Genomic DNA, 14,576 nt, shown 5'->3' on the forward strand with positions numbered 1-14,576 from the left:
CAGCGGGCCTAACTGGTACGATGGAGCAAGCTCATAGGGCCCTCCGCTCCAGGATAGTGGCCCTGGATAACCCGCGAGATGTCATAGCTTGCTTTCATAGCTTCCTATACAAGGACAGGTTAATGCAAGCCGCCTTTAAGAAGCCATCCCTCAGAGAAATATTCAGAGATGTCCAGCTCCTCCCATACCTCTCAGCCCATACTCTTCAGCAATGCTGGCAGTTCCAGCCTGTCACTTCCATCCTGCTCAAAACCAACATTAAATACTGATGGGGTTACCCCACTAGACTTATTATCACCAAGGATAACCAAACCTCTGTGGTCACTACTCTCTCACAGGGACTTTCCCTATTGACATCTTGGGGCCTACAACATGATCCTCCACCTATACAAGTCCCCTCTACCACTAAACTGCGTGCTTCGGCACCAGAATGGTCCGCAAACAGATCAGAGAATAAAACGCCCTAAGATACACCAACCTCTGGACGTTAATAGATCTTATGGGGACACTTCCTGAACCTCTCGATTGGGACTTACACGCTTTATGAGCATCTCACTACCTCAGTTGCAAACCAATGCAAGCTAAAAATCTACTATTTCTCCTGGACTGTTATCTGATTCACACCAGTAAATACTAGATATGCATTAATAGCAATGTTCTTTATTCTAATTTGAATTGTATATTTTGAGGTTTACTGTTTATCTGTTATGGTTACATAATTGAAATTCATAGAGCGGGGATGATGTTCACTGCCCTTATTATTTCTGCTCTTTAGTACAGTGTTCTCCCCCCCCCACTTAGAAGCCCATTCTAGGGCTCTTTTGAGGTGGACTATTTCCACCACACCTACAGACACTTTACAAGTGTCTAACCTAAATACAAAGAGAGAAGCGCTCAACCTGGGAACGAACAATATCATAATAGCTTGTTCTATGGCTAGTAACCACCCAAGAAGCAGCTTCTTTTTGCTCAACATGTGCCTTTCACAGAGAAGAACTTTCCTGAAGCATATCAGTCTGATCCTGACTTAACAGAACAGTCCATCCCTGAAATACCAGGCAATCCCTCTCTAAACGAGAGAAACAGCAAAACCCTAGACGTACGTTTCGGCCTAGTGTGGGCCTCATCAGTGAGGCGCAGCCATATCCCTCTAGGCACACAGAGCAATGGGTACACGTCTGGATTCCCGCATCACACTTAGGGAGAATTTCCTAAATGTCATTATTTGCATAAATAAAATGAGAGAAGCGCTCAACCTGGGAACGAACAATAGCATAATAGCTTGTTCTATGGATAGTAACCACCCAAGAAGCAGACTCATTTTGCTCAACATGTGCCTTGTGGTCCCATTGCTCAGTGTACCTAGAGAGATATGGCTGCACCTCACTGACGAGGCGCACAATAGGCCGAAACGTACATCTGGGGTTTTGCTGTTTCTCTCATTCAGAGAGGGATTGCCTGGTATTTTGGGGATGGACTGTACTGTGAAGTCAGGATCAGACTGATATGCTTCAGGAAAGTTCTTCTCTGTGAAAGGCACATGTTGAGCAAAGAGAGGCTGCTTCTTGGGTGGTAACTAGCCATAGAACAAGCTATTACTTTATTGTTTGTTCCCAGGTTGAGTGCTTCTCTCTTTTTATTTATGCAAATTATGACACTTAGGGAAGTCTCCCTAAGTGTGATGCAGGAATCCAGACATGGACCCAAGCTCAGTGTGCCTAGAGGGATATGGCTGCACTTCACTGATGAGGCCCACAATAGGCCGAAACATACGTCTGGGGTTTGCTGTTTCTCTCATTCAGAGAGGGATTGCCTGGTATTTTCGGGGCTGGACTGTACTGTGAAGTCAGGATCAGACTGATATGCTTCAGGAAAGTTCTTTTCTGTGAAAGGCACATGTTGAGCAAAAAGAGGCTGCTTCTTGGGTGGTAACTAGCCATAGAACGAGCTATTATGCTATTGTTCGTTCCCAGGTTGAGTGCTTCTCTCTTTTTATTTATGCAAATTATGACACTTAGGGAAGTCTCCCTAAGTGTGATGTGGGAATCCAGATGTGAACCCGTTGCTCAGTGTGCCTAGAGGGATATGGCTGCACCTCACTGACGAGGTCCACAATAGGCCGGAACGTACGTCTGGGGTTTTGCTGTTTCTCTCGTTCAGAGAGGGATTGCCTGGTATTTCGGGGCTGGACTGTACTGTGTAGTCAGGATCAGACTGATATGCTTCAGGAAAGTTCTTCTCTGTAAAAGGCACATGTTGAGCAAAAAGAGGCTGCTTCTTATGTGGTAACTAGCCATGATATTGTTCATTCCCAGGTTGGTTCATTCCCAGGTGTTTCTCTCTTTTTCTTTTATTATTGTCTAACCTACCCTTCCTATCCTTACCCTATATCCTCTCCCTTCTCCCTATCCCTGTTAAATAGCTTGCATACATCGCTTCAGCTTTTCTTGCACCTCAATTTCAGAGTATGCCCACTATACGCATCCTCACCCATAATGTTAGAGGCCTCAACTCCCCTCATAAGTGCAGCTTGCTGACCCGATCACTGAAGCATCACAACCCAGACATTGTCTTCCTTCAGGAAATGCACTGGATAGTGAATGAGCCCCTCAAATTTACCTCCAAGTCCTACACTCATATAGAATTTGCTCAAGAAAGAAAAGCGAGAGGAGTCACGATTTTACTCCACAAGCATCTTGCCTTCAAATTAATTCAGGTCATCAGGGACCCCCAAGCAAGATATGTCATTTTGATCAGTACATTAAATCACGTAGTCTACACACTGGCCTCTGTCTATCTGCCCAATACCCATCAGCCAAAATGCCTAAAACATATCTTACATATGCTCGATCAGGTCAAACAGGGTAGAGTCCTCTTGGCTGGGGATTTCAACATGGTTTAGGACCATAGAGTTGACAGGAAAACCACTGACATAGACAAAACATACTCGTCTGCTGAACTATTGGCTAACAGGTTTTGTAATCTAATGTTTTGTTCGGGATACTACGACATTTGGAGGGCCATCCATCCAAAAGACAGAGATTATACACACTTCTCACATCCACATAAGTTATATACTAGAATTAACTACCTATTTTCCACAGCTGACTCGCTTGACCTAGTAACAAGAGCTAGGATCCCTTTATGTGCCTGGTATGACCATGACCCTGTGTTGGCCGACATCCACTCAGCAAACATCTCACACACTAGGGCCCCATGGCGTATGCGTCACCAAAGCCTTGTAGATGTCCCATTTAGGGAAGAACTCCATAGGGATATCACACACTTTATACAAATCAATGATAATTCACTAGTCCAGGATGACACCTTATGGGGGGCCGCAAAAGCTACCATAAGGGAACTCATGATTACCAAACAAGCATACCTTAGAAAACAGGCTGGCCTCATCCTTTCACAAGCCCATACTAAACTCCAAAATGTAGAAACACAAAATAGGAGTACTCCCTCTCCTGCCTTAACGCGCCAAATTGCAGATGTCAAGAATCACATTTCGCAAATTGAGTTTCGTAGAACACAACTTAGCCTAACCAAATTAAAGCAGTTGTTTTATTATAAAAGTAATAAAGCAGACACCCTGCTGGCAAACAAAATTAGTAATAGGGTGGGTGTCTCATGTATACATAGCATACGCTGTGCACACTCCCTCCTTAAAATTCTGTGACAAATAGGAGGCGCATTTGCCGAATATTATTCTAACCTGTATAATATAGATAGGTCCGAGAAGTCCCAAGCAACCTCCTTATATACGCTTATTTTTTGATTCCCTAAAGCTACCCACACTTACTACTAAGCAGTGCGACATTCTAAGCTACCCATTCTCACTGGAAATCCAGAGGGTTATTAAAAATTTGAAGTCCTTCGTCTCCGGGTATGGACGGTTTCCCAGTTCACTTTTACAAAATCTTCAGTAGGGAACTCTCCCCCTTATTGTGTCGGCTTTTTTAATCTCGCCAGAGAGGAGGGGTCTTTTAAAAAGGAATTTCTAGAAACCACCATTGTTACCATCTTAAAACCAAACAATGATACCTCCTTATGTACCAGTTATAGGCCAATATCCCTTATTAACACCAATATAAAGTTTTACTCTAAATTATTGGCTAATCGGGTTGCAGGTCTCCTGCCGTCCCTTATTAATTTGGACCAGGTGGGGTTTGTCCCACAGCGAGAAGGCCCAGTTAATACCAGACGGCTGCTCAATATTCTTAGTCTCTCCTCCAAACTTAACAGGCCCCTATCGGTTATCTCTCTGGATGCCGAGAAACCTTTTGACCGGGTGAGGTGGCAATATCTGTGGGAAGTACTTGAGAGCTTCCGGTTCACATCTTCTCCCAGATAATCAGGGATAATTACCTACCTCTTTTGTCAGCGCTTTGTTCCCTCAAACGTGATTGGAACTTAACCCACATCTCCTGGCTGGGTAGGATAGCTGCATTAAAAATGTCCTTCTTGCCTAGACTTACTTACTTATTTTGATGCCTTCCTGTTATGATCCCTAAACACATACTTCTACAGTTCCAAAGTGAACTAACAAAATACATATGGCAAGGTAAACCCCCCCGGAGTGGCGCACAAAATACTTCAACTCCCTAAATCCTCAGGGGGTATAGTGTCCCCCTCTGTGCTCCGGTACTACGAGGGTGCAATGCTCACCCATGTCACACAATGGGGAGTCAAACTATCCCAATCCAAATGGAGATCAATTGAACAGGCCTCCTTGTCCTACAATATTCACCTCTGAGATCTAGTTTGGACCCCCCACACTGCCGTAGAGAATTAAACTTGATTAATCCCGTAGTTAGTGAATGTCTGGTTATGTGCGACAAGCTTCGACATTATGCCCATATAGCCCCGCACCCCTCTCCTATAACTTCTATTGCTGGCCTCCTTTCGGGATTACAGGATACTCACCCGCATAAGTGGGCTCAACTCAAGAGTCAATCAGGTCTCTGACCTTTGGTCCTGTTCCCCTCAGGGCACATTCAAACCTCTCACTCAGCTTGCCCCTGGACCCTTAACCCCATCATTCTTACCTTTTGAATTCCATAGAAATAGAAGTTTTATGCTAAGTTGGGGGTTCAAGCCGGGCTTGGCTCGCCCACTGACTCCATGGGAAACCGTCTGGGCTTAGGGCGATAGACTTCGTGGACCAATATCCCTGCATTATTCATTGCTTGCAGATTCCCCATCTTCTGAAACCCCGGCTCACCTGCAGTGCTAGGAGTCCCTCCTGGGCATCTCAGTTTCCCCCATACTTGGGAACGTACCCTGGAACTTACTCAGAAGGCTATTCACTACACTACATTATACAAATCATTTTACAAACTACTATCCCACTGGTATTATGTCCCCACTAGTTTGTCCAAGATGTTCCCGAGCGTGTCCCCTGATTGTTGGAGGGGTTGTGGTCAGAAGGGCACCACAATGCATATCTGGTGGGAGTGCCCTAAGATCCAGCCTCTATGGAGCACATGCTTCCTGGCCTTGTCCAGATTGGGAATACCCCTTCCCAGATCCCCGTCCACGGCCCTACTGCATATAGGTGTACACACTTTACCGAAGCAACACTTTCACAACTATTAAAAATGCTATAGCCTGCGCATGGTAAAAGGAGTCATCCCCCCCCCCCCCCCGCTCGATTAGAATTTGTAACACCATGGCTTATATATAAGTCATGGAGAAGGATATATTTCATAGACTTGACAACACAGACCTTTTTGAACTTGTAAAGGCGGACTGTAAAGATGCTTACGATACAGAATGGAGACCTAATATTCTTACCACCGACTGAGCATAGTGGGGTAGAGGGTTAACAAGTTCTTATTCTGGGATCTATAGGAGAGATGAGACCCATCCCCTCTCTTCCCCCTCCCTCCCCTCCCCTCTCTTCCCCCTCCCCCCATCCCCTCCCCTCCCCTCCCCCCCCCCTCTTCTCTCCCCCCCATGAACCATCAATTCAAGAAAAGCTGGGGACCGACGTGTCCCCCTTGTATTTCACTGAAGTGTCCTTAGTTCTTATGTTACAATGATGTTGACTTGAACAAAATTGATCTGCTATGTTCTTGACTTCATTTTGAACTGACATGCCATACACCCGGGTCTTTGGACCTTGTCTAATCAGAGGATTCTCTTTGATATTTATTTACATTTTTCCTATATAATTTATGTTGAATGTTCAATAAAGCTTTTGAAAATTAAAAAAAAAAAAAAAAAAAAAAAAAAAACCCATCTTATTTTATTCAAAAATACGGCACCCTTATACCCCAATGGCTGGGGCTCTCACCACCTCCTATGACCCAGACAGTACAGAGATTTATGACTCCTCTCTGATAGACACCCGGTCAGGAAAAAGGGAATGAATCACATAGTGCACAATGCAGGACTGACCCTGCTATGAGAGAAAGCGCACCAAGCTTGTAAGCTGCATTGCTCTCAAAGTGAAAGTGAAACCTGTATATTCCATAACAGCCTATGAGCCTAACGTCTCACACATAAAGGAGCATACAATCAAATAAACATATAAGATTATTATTCCCCCCTGTTCAATAATCCCCCTAAGGAGATATTAACCCTTGATTCTATACAGATAAAAGGAGTCACACTGTGACCCTGCCTTCTTGCGTTATCATAAATGTATAAAAAATGAAACGATTTTTCCAGAATCTACACTGTGGAACAGGAACACGGCCCTTCAAGTGTGACAGATAGTAGCATCGCTCCTGACATGCACTTGAGTGAAGAAAGCAGGCAGCAAAACCTGTCAATGCTGATTGCCTATGGAGCTTGTCATGAGATGCAGGACATATGCAGGACACAGCAATGATGGTACAACTCTATTTTATTACAGAGCACAGAAACATACATCTAGTCAGGTTGATTTCACTAACTAACTGCGACACAGACTACCGGACCTAAGCCCCGCCCCCAACTAGTGACATCACATCCTGCGAAGCATACATTTGAATATAACAAATAACAAGGTATACGAACAGAGTATACAACAACATTTATTTTCGAACAATATATAAACAAATAGGTTCAGAAAATATAAACACATAAATTACATCCTGACTTGGACATCGGGGTAGACTACCCTAGTCCACAGTGACCATGGGATTATTCTGCCCATACTTCCGGTCACTGTTCTAACTAAAGTCAGTCCCTATATCGGGCCGGAAGTCTCACCATTCTTACGCTTGATGTAACTTTGCATGAACTGTCCTCTGATACAGAAGATGGTGAATTAGAGTCCGCTGGAGGCAAAGATATATCCCCGCTGTGATCTTGCTGAGGGGAAGGCACCTCTCTTAGAACAGGGGATCCCACCGGTGGTGGTACTGAGGCATCCAGTTCCAGACTCTCAGGTACAGGCTGAAGATGTCTTCGGTTACGGCGTGTAACCGTCCCTCCCTCAGTAAGGACTGTATAAGACCTTGGTTCTGGAGAGCGGCCAACTACCGTAGCAGGCGTCTTCCATTTCTTCTCATCATCCAGTTTAATTCTGACAGTTTGCCCTGCATTCAGTTCCTGTAAGGGCCTGACAGAATATCTCCTGTCGTAGAAGAAACGATAACCCTTTTTGGCCTCTTCATCCCTCCTAAGGACTTCGTCCCGAGGAACAGGGCCAGGCGGCTTGAAGACACCCACTGAGGGTAAAGTGGTGCGAATCTGGCATCCTAGCATCAACTCAGATTGCTTTAGAATGAATTTTGTTGTTTGAACTGCCCTTTCAGCCATTCCGTTGGCCTGCGGATAATGTGGACTTGACATGGAATGTACAAAGTCATATTCCCTGCTGAAAGCACTGAACTCTGTAGAAGCGAACTGCATACCATTATCACTCACCAGCTCCATTGGAATGCCCCATCGGGTGAACAAGCTCTTCAGGCGAATGATAATGGCTTGACTTGTGATATCATTAAGGGATGCAATTTCCAAATACCTGGAATAGTAGTCAATCACAACAAGGAACTTTTTTCCATGCAGTTCACACAAATCAGCAGCTATTTTCTGCCACGGCCCCGCAGGCAGCGGAGTAGAAATCAAGGGCTCCCTTCTCTGACTAGGCCGGCGTTCCCGGCAAAAGGCACATTTAGACACGTGATTTGCAATGTCGGAGCTGATCCCAGGCCACCACACAGCTGTAGCTGCCCTTTCTCTGCACTTTGTAATGCCTAAGTGGCCATCGTGAATCCTGTTTAACATCTCCTTCCTCATGCTGACAGGAATTATGATGCGGTCTTGGAACAGCACCAACCCCTCCAGCTCCGTGAGCTGCGACCTCTCTGGCTGGTAAGCACTTAAAGACATCCAGGCTGCCCGGCTCTCGGGCCAGCCTTCTTTTATGTACTTTATAACCTCTTGCAGATCTGTGTCCATATATGTCTCTTTCTTTATTTCCTCCAGTTTCCTTGAAGAAATGGACTTTGAGGCCAGAACTGAATCAACATACACTTTTACATCAGATTCTGTGGAGGATTCTTCAGCAGCAGCCAGCGGGAGCCTGGATAGTGTATCCGCCACAACCAGTTGTTTCCCCGGCACATGCAGTGCCTGAACATTGAACCTGAGCAGTCTCATTAAAAGTCTCTGGCATCTCAAGGGTGTTTTGTCAATGTCATAAGAGTTGATTAGAGGGACTAGCGGTTTGTGGTGGTCAGTTTCCAGACTAAATTTCTCCAAACCCACTAGATAACGCTGAAAGCGCTCACAGGCCCAAACTGCAGCCAGGCACTCTTTCTCAATTTGAGCGTATTTTGACTCCGCAGCCGTCAGTGTGCGGGAACAGAAGGCGATGGGCTGTAGTTTATTTTCATTTAACTGCAGGAGTACAGCCCCCAACTAATAACTGCTTGCATCAGCACTAACCACAGTCTTTTTTGAAGGGTCGTAGAACCCCAGCACTGGGGCAGACCCCAGCAGGGACTTGGCCTGCAGAAAAGCTTTTTCTTGTGAAGGTCCCCAGACCCAGGCAACGTCTTTCTTAAGCAACTCTGTGATAGGGTGTAAAACTGTTGATAAATCTGGGAGAAACTTGCCCACGTAATTTACAAGGCCCAATATCTGTCTCAGCTCATGTACATCAGAAGGACTTTTCATCTGTTCAATAGCACAAATTTTCTCAGGGTCTGGCTTGATGCCATCCCCGTTGATGATATGCCCAAAGTAACATAATTCAGTTTTCCTAAAATGAAATTTTTCTTTATTCAGCTTCAGCCCAGACACTTTGATAGCCTGTAGCACACAACTTAAACGCTGATCATGCTCCTCCACTGTAGACCCATACACTAGAATGTCGTCCATGACGACCGCTGTGCCCACGTGTTCACTCAGGAGAGTACTAATTTCCCTTTGAAACATTTCAGGAGCGGAGGATATCCCAAAGGGGAGTCTGTAGAAGCAGAACCGACCTACCGGTGTGATAAAGGTAGTCAGTTTGCGGCACTTTGGATCCAGGGGGATCTGCCAAAAGCCGCTAGAAGCGTCTAATGTGGAAAAAAACTTCGCCCCAGCCAACTTTGGAGCTATATCTTCTAATGTCGGCAGCACAAATCTCTCTCTCAACACTGCCTCATTCAACCTTTTCAGGTCCACACAGATGCGCACCTTTCCATTTTTCTTTGCAACTGGAACAATGGGGGCACACCAATCAGTCGCTTCAACAACCTCTTCAATAACCCCCATAGCCTTCATGCGCATAAGCTCTTTCTCCACTTGAGGCATGAGCGGAAACGGAATTCTACGGGGAGTAGAAATACTGTATGGGACTGCGTCACTTTCAAGTGCTATACGGACTGGTTTGCAATTCAGTAGGCCCAACTCGCCAAACATATCTTCAGAGATCTCATTCACTCTGGCCACAAGGCCCAAGTCACAGGCAGCTTTTCTGCTCAATAAATTGTTAACACACTGACCTCGGATCACATGCACCCACATGGTGAACTTCCTTTGCTTGTACTCAAAGCTGGCAAGAAATTTCCCCGCACAATCAATGCGGCCACCAGGACTATGGACATTTGTAGTAACCTTCGCCATCTGAGGCTGTCGAGGCAGTTTCATAAATTCAGCAAAAGACATTACAGTGATATCTGCTCCTGTGTCAATCTTAAAATCAACTTTGGCTCCCATTACAGTAAAAGTAACTTTCCAATCTTCCTCGGAGCTTGGCCATTCCACAACGGACCCCACAAAAGACACTTCCTGACCCTCCTGGTCACTGTCCACCTGCATCTCCTTAATGTATTCAGTTTTACACACCACTTCAAAATGGCCCATTCTGTTACATTTTCTGCATCTTTTATCTCTGGCCGGGCATATAACACTCTGATCATGGGCCCGGTAGCACCGTGTGCATCGGGCATGTTGCGCCCATCCACTTCTAGGCCTTTCCAGTACTTTAGATCTACCGTTCACACTGTGCCTTTCACTAGCAGTTTTCCTAGACTGTTGCACTTCATCCACAATACTCTCAGACCTCAGATCAGCACTTTGTTTTTTCACCAGTTCACTCTGGCGGCCCATCCTAATAGCCCCATCTAACGTTAAATCAGGCTCTAACTGCAGCTTCAGGGAGACTTCAGCATCTGCAATTCCAATAACTATTCTGTCTCTGATTTGCTCTTCTTTAGCAACACCAAACTCACAGAATTCAGCTAGTTCATACAGGCTGCGCACAAATGACTCCACAGATTCTCCCACACGCTGATTACGTTTGTGAAAACAGGCTCTCTCATGTATCACATTTCTTTTGGGCACAAAGTGGGCACTGAGTTTATCCATAACTATATCAAAGTTAAATTCTTCTCCTTCTTGGAAAGTAAAAGCATTGAACACTGGCTCCACATCTTTCCCCATAGAGTATAAAAGAGAATTAACTTGTACATCACCACTCTCCTTGTTCAGTTTGGATGCAATCCTGAAGCGCTGAAACCGCTGACGCCATGTGGGCCAAGCTGCAGGCTGAGAAAAGTCAAAAGGCTCAGGTGGGGTAAACTTTGACATTGCAATCGATCAGGAACAGAAGCGCAGGCCAGAACTTCTGACACCATGTCATGAGATGCAGGACATATGCAGGACACAGCAATGATGGTACAACTCTATTTTATTACAGAGCACAGAAACATACATCTAGTCAGGTTGATTTCACTAACTAACTGCAACACAGACTACCGGACCTAAGCCCCGCCCCCAACTAGTGACATCACATCCTGCTCTCATCACAGAGTTGTTAATATGAGTTGGAATGGTTTTGCAGAAAGACTCTCCCTGCATCTCCGGACTCTAACACTACCCTCCATAAGAGACTACGCCGAAATCTTCTAACACTTCTCTGCCAAACTCCTGTGACGAAAAAGCAAAAATTGACTGGGGGATGAGGGCAGTGGGGGAGGTATTTGAGCCTTTGGCTGGGGTGTCTTTGCCTCCTCCTGGTTGCCAGGTTTGGTGTTTCCCACAAGTAAGGAATGCAGCTGTGGACTCTTCCCATATTAAGATGGAAAATACGTTTTGGACAAATTATCTGTAACAAATATTTAGTTTTCAGAATATTCGTTTGCTGCACTATTCAGAATTATTTTAAATTAAAACGAATGCTCCGTTGCTGCAGATGTCATACTGTCACCTGCAGGCTTATACTTAGCTATAAAGGGCTGGGGAGCTGCGCTAATTCCGACCCTTATTCACAGACTCCAGGGCCGCGATAATAGGAGGCTTATTGCAGCAGATCCCAGAACCTTAAGAAAAGTGTGGGTGAAACACTTTTGATTTAGAAAAGCCAAGGGATTAAATCGCACAGAAACCTCAGAATAGAGGGAATGTATGACAGAGAAGTTCCCCTAGCTCCACTGAGTTAACTACGGTATTAACAGGGAGCTCAAAGAACCGGATCCAGAGGGAACCCTACTGCTACCAACCCACGGATACCTTGATCCTAGAAGGATAACTCAAGTATTGGTGTAGGGAGGAAGGCTTGACAGGAGAATCCCCTCTAAAGACCTAGGGGTCTATTTATGATAGTGCGGACTGACATGATACAATGTAGCGTATCATGTCCACCGCACATCGATAAATGCCGACCGCATACGCTGTCAGCATTTATCATTGCACCAGCAGTTCTTGTGAACTGCTGGTGCAATGCCGCCACCTGCAGATTTGGTGTCAATAAACCTGATCGTATTCGATCAGACTGATTTCTGTTCGCCGCCTCAGAGCAGGTGGATAGGTTATGGAGCAGCGACACGTGACAAAACCATACCCCCCCCCTTGCCTATGTCATGCCGTCAGATCGGTGAACATGGCCATGGGAATAGGCAGTAGAGCGAAACAGGCATCCACCTGGACACAGAGCAAGGAGCACCCGTGGTGGGCTGAGTTCCACGGGAAGGAGTCACAGCCAAGCACTGCCGGATACTGGCTAACGAATCTTATACACGTGATAACAGGAATAAACATGTGTATATCCTAATACAAAGAAGTGTATTATACTGGGAACTGTGTATGGAACATTACCAATCTCAATTAGTGCTGCAGTCTGGTAAGTGAGATTTTCATATAACTCTTCAATAATAATACAAGTAGCCAAGACTGGACTTTCCAGATTTTGGAACTTTTTTTTAGCATTTTGCTATTATTGGTGTAAAAAATTAAGATATTTTTATCCAGTTTTCCCCAATTCTTTTTATTGAGAAAACAGGCACAAATCTTGAGTATACAAAGATATTTCATATACAGAAATACAATACCCATTTACAAGAGAATACAGTTATATAACAAAATTTCAAAATGCACTGAGATAAAAGGCGGCCTTCAAGGGCTTAGAAATTAGCATATAAGCCTACCTAGGTTTAGCTTTCAACAAAGAACAACAAGACAAAAAAGCAAATTTGATGAGAAAGTGAACTAGAACCGTGATTCTCAACAGCCGGGCCGCGGCCCACTGCCAGGCCGCGACGGCCCTACTGGTGGGCCTCGACCCGACGCTCACTCTGACAGGCCCATCACTCAACATAGCTCTGAAATTCTGGACGGGCCTGTCAGAGCACCAGTGCGCATGTCTGCTTGTGCATTGTTTTCGTGTAGCGGCAGGGAGCGTGACACAGCGTGAGAAGAACCAGATCGACTCACAGGTTAGTAAGCCCACTAACACCAATGATGTAACATAATTAGGGCGGCCACTGACACCAATGAATGTCTTTTATTATAATTAACCCACTGACACCAATGCGCATATATATATATATATATATATATATATGGATTCCACTGACACCAATGAATTGTTATGTAAAAACCCACTGTACACCAATGTATTTATATCCCACTGACACAATTAATTATTATATAATTACCCACTGTACACCAATGTATTTATATATATTTATATCCCACTGACACCAATGAATTATTATAGAATTAACCCACTGTACACCAATGTGTGTGTGTATATATATATATATATATATATATATATATATATACTGTATATATATATATTACATTTCTGTACAGTGGGTTAATTATATAATAATTAATTGGTGTCAGTGGGATATATATATATATATATATATATATATACAGTATATATATATATATATATATATATATATATATACACTGTATATATATTTAAAAAATACATTGGTGTACAGTGGGTTAATTAAATAATAGTTAATTGGTGTCAGTGGGATATTGGGATATAAATGTGTGTGTGTAGAAAATTTACCCCACTGTCACACACATATATATATATATATATATATATATATATATATATATATATATATATATATATTCTCAACACTTTACAACCCACTCCCAATGATTACCGGGACCTGGACAGCTCCGGCTAAAATTTACCGGGCCTTGAGTTCACTTGGCTTGAGAACCCCTGAACTAGAAGGTTGTTTAAAATTGCGTGCCTTATCTGAATCATAAAAGTATTATTGACTAGACTGTCCCTTTAAATGAAGATGTGATCCACTTCTACTATCTCAACACATCAGACAGATTGCTATCAAACAGTGAATAGCTTTGATCAAAGATATAACATATGCAGACAGCTATACCAACCTCAATATCGTATTCCCAGAAATAAAATGTATAGCCTCAGCCTTTGAATAGTAAACTGCAATGTAGGAAATTTGCTGCACCAACCTTCTATGAAAAACTGGGATTTAAAGGGACACCCATATTTTTTCTTACATGATTCAGATACAGCAGCAATTTTCAGCAACTTTCTAATTTACTCCTATTATAATTTCTTCTTTGTTCCCTTGTTATCATTATACACAACAACACAGTAACCCGGGTTGGCATATTGTTCCTATATGTATGTCCAATGTCATTATGACTGCTAGACAGTTCTGTATGTTTATAATAATACCCCACTTAGTAGATCAGTAATTATTATTGTGACATGCAATTTACAAAATGGTTAAAGGGATACAAACCCCAATTTTTTATATCATGATTCAGATAGAGTAGCAACTTTTTAATTTACTCCTATTATATATTAGTCATTGTTCTCTTGTTATCTTTATTTGAAAAAGCAGGAATGTAAC

This window comes from Bombina bombina, chromosome 7 (assembly GCF_027579735.1).
Source record: "Bombina bombina isolate aBomBom1 chromosome 7, aBomBom1.pri, whole genome shotgun sequence".
NCBI classification, from domain to species: domain Eukaryota; kingdom Metazoa; phylum Chordata; class Amphibia; order Anura; family Bombinatoridae; genus Bombina; species Bombina bombina.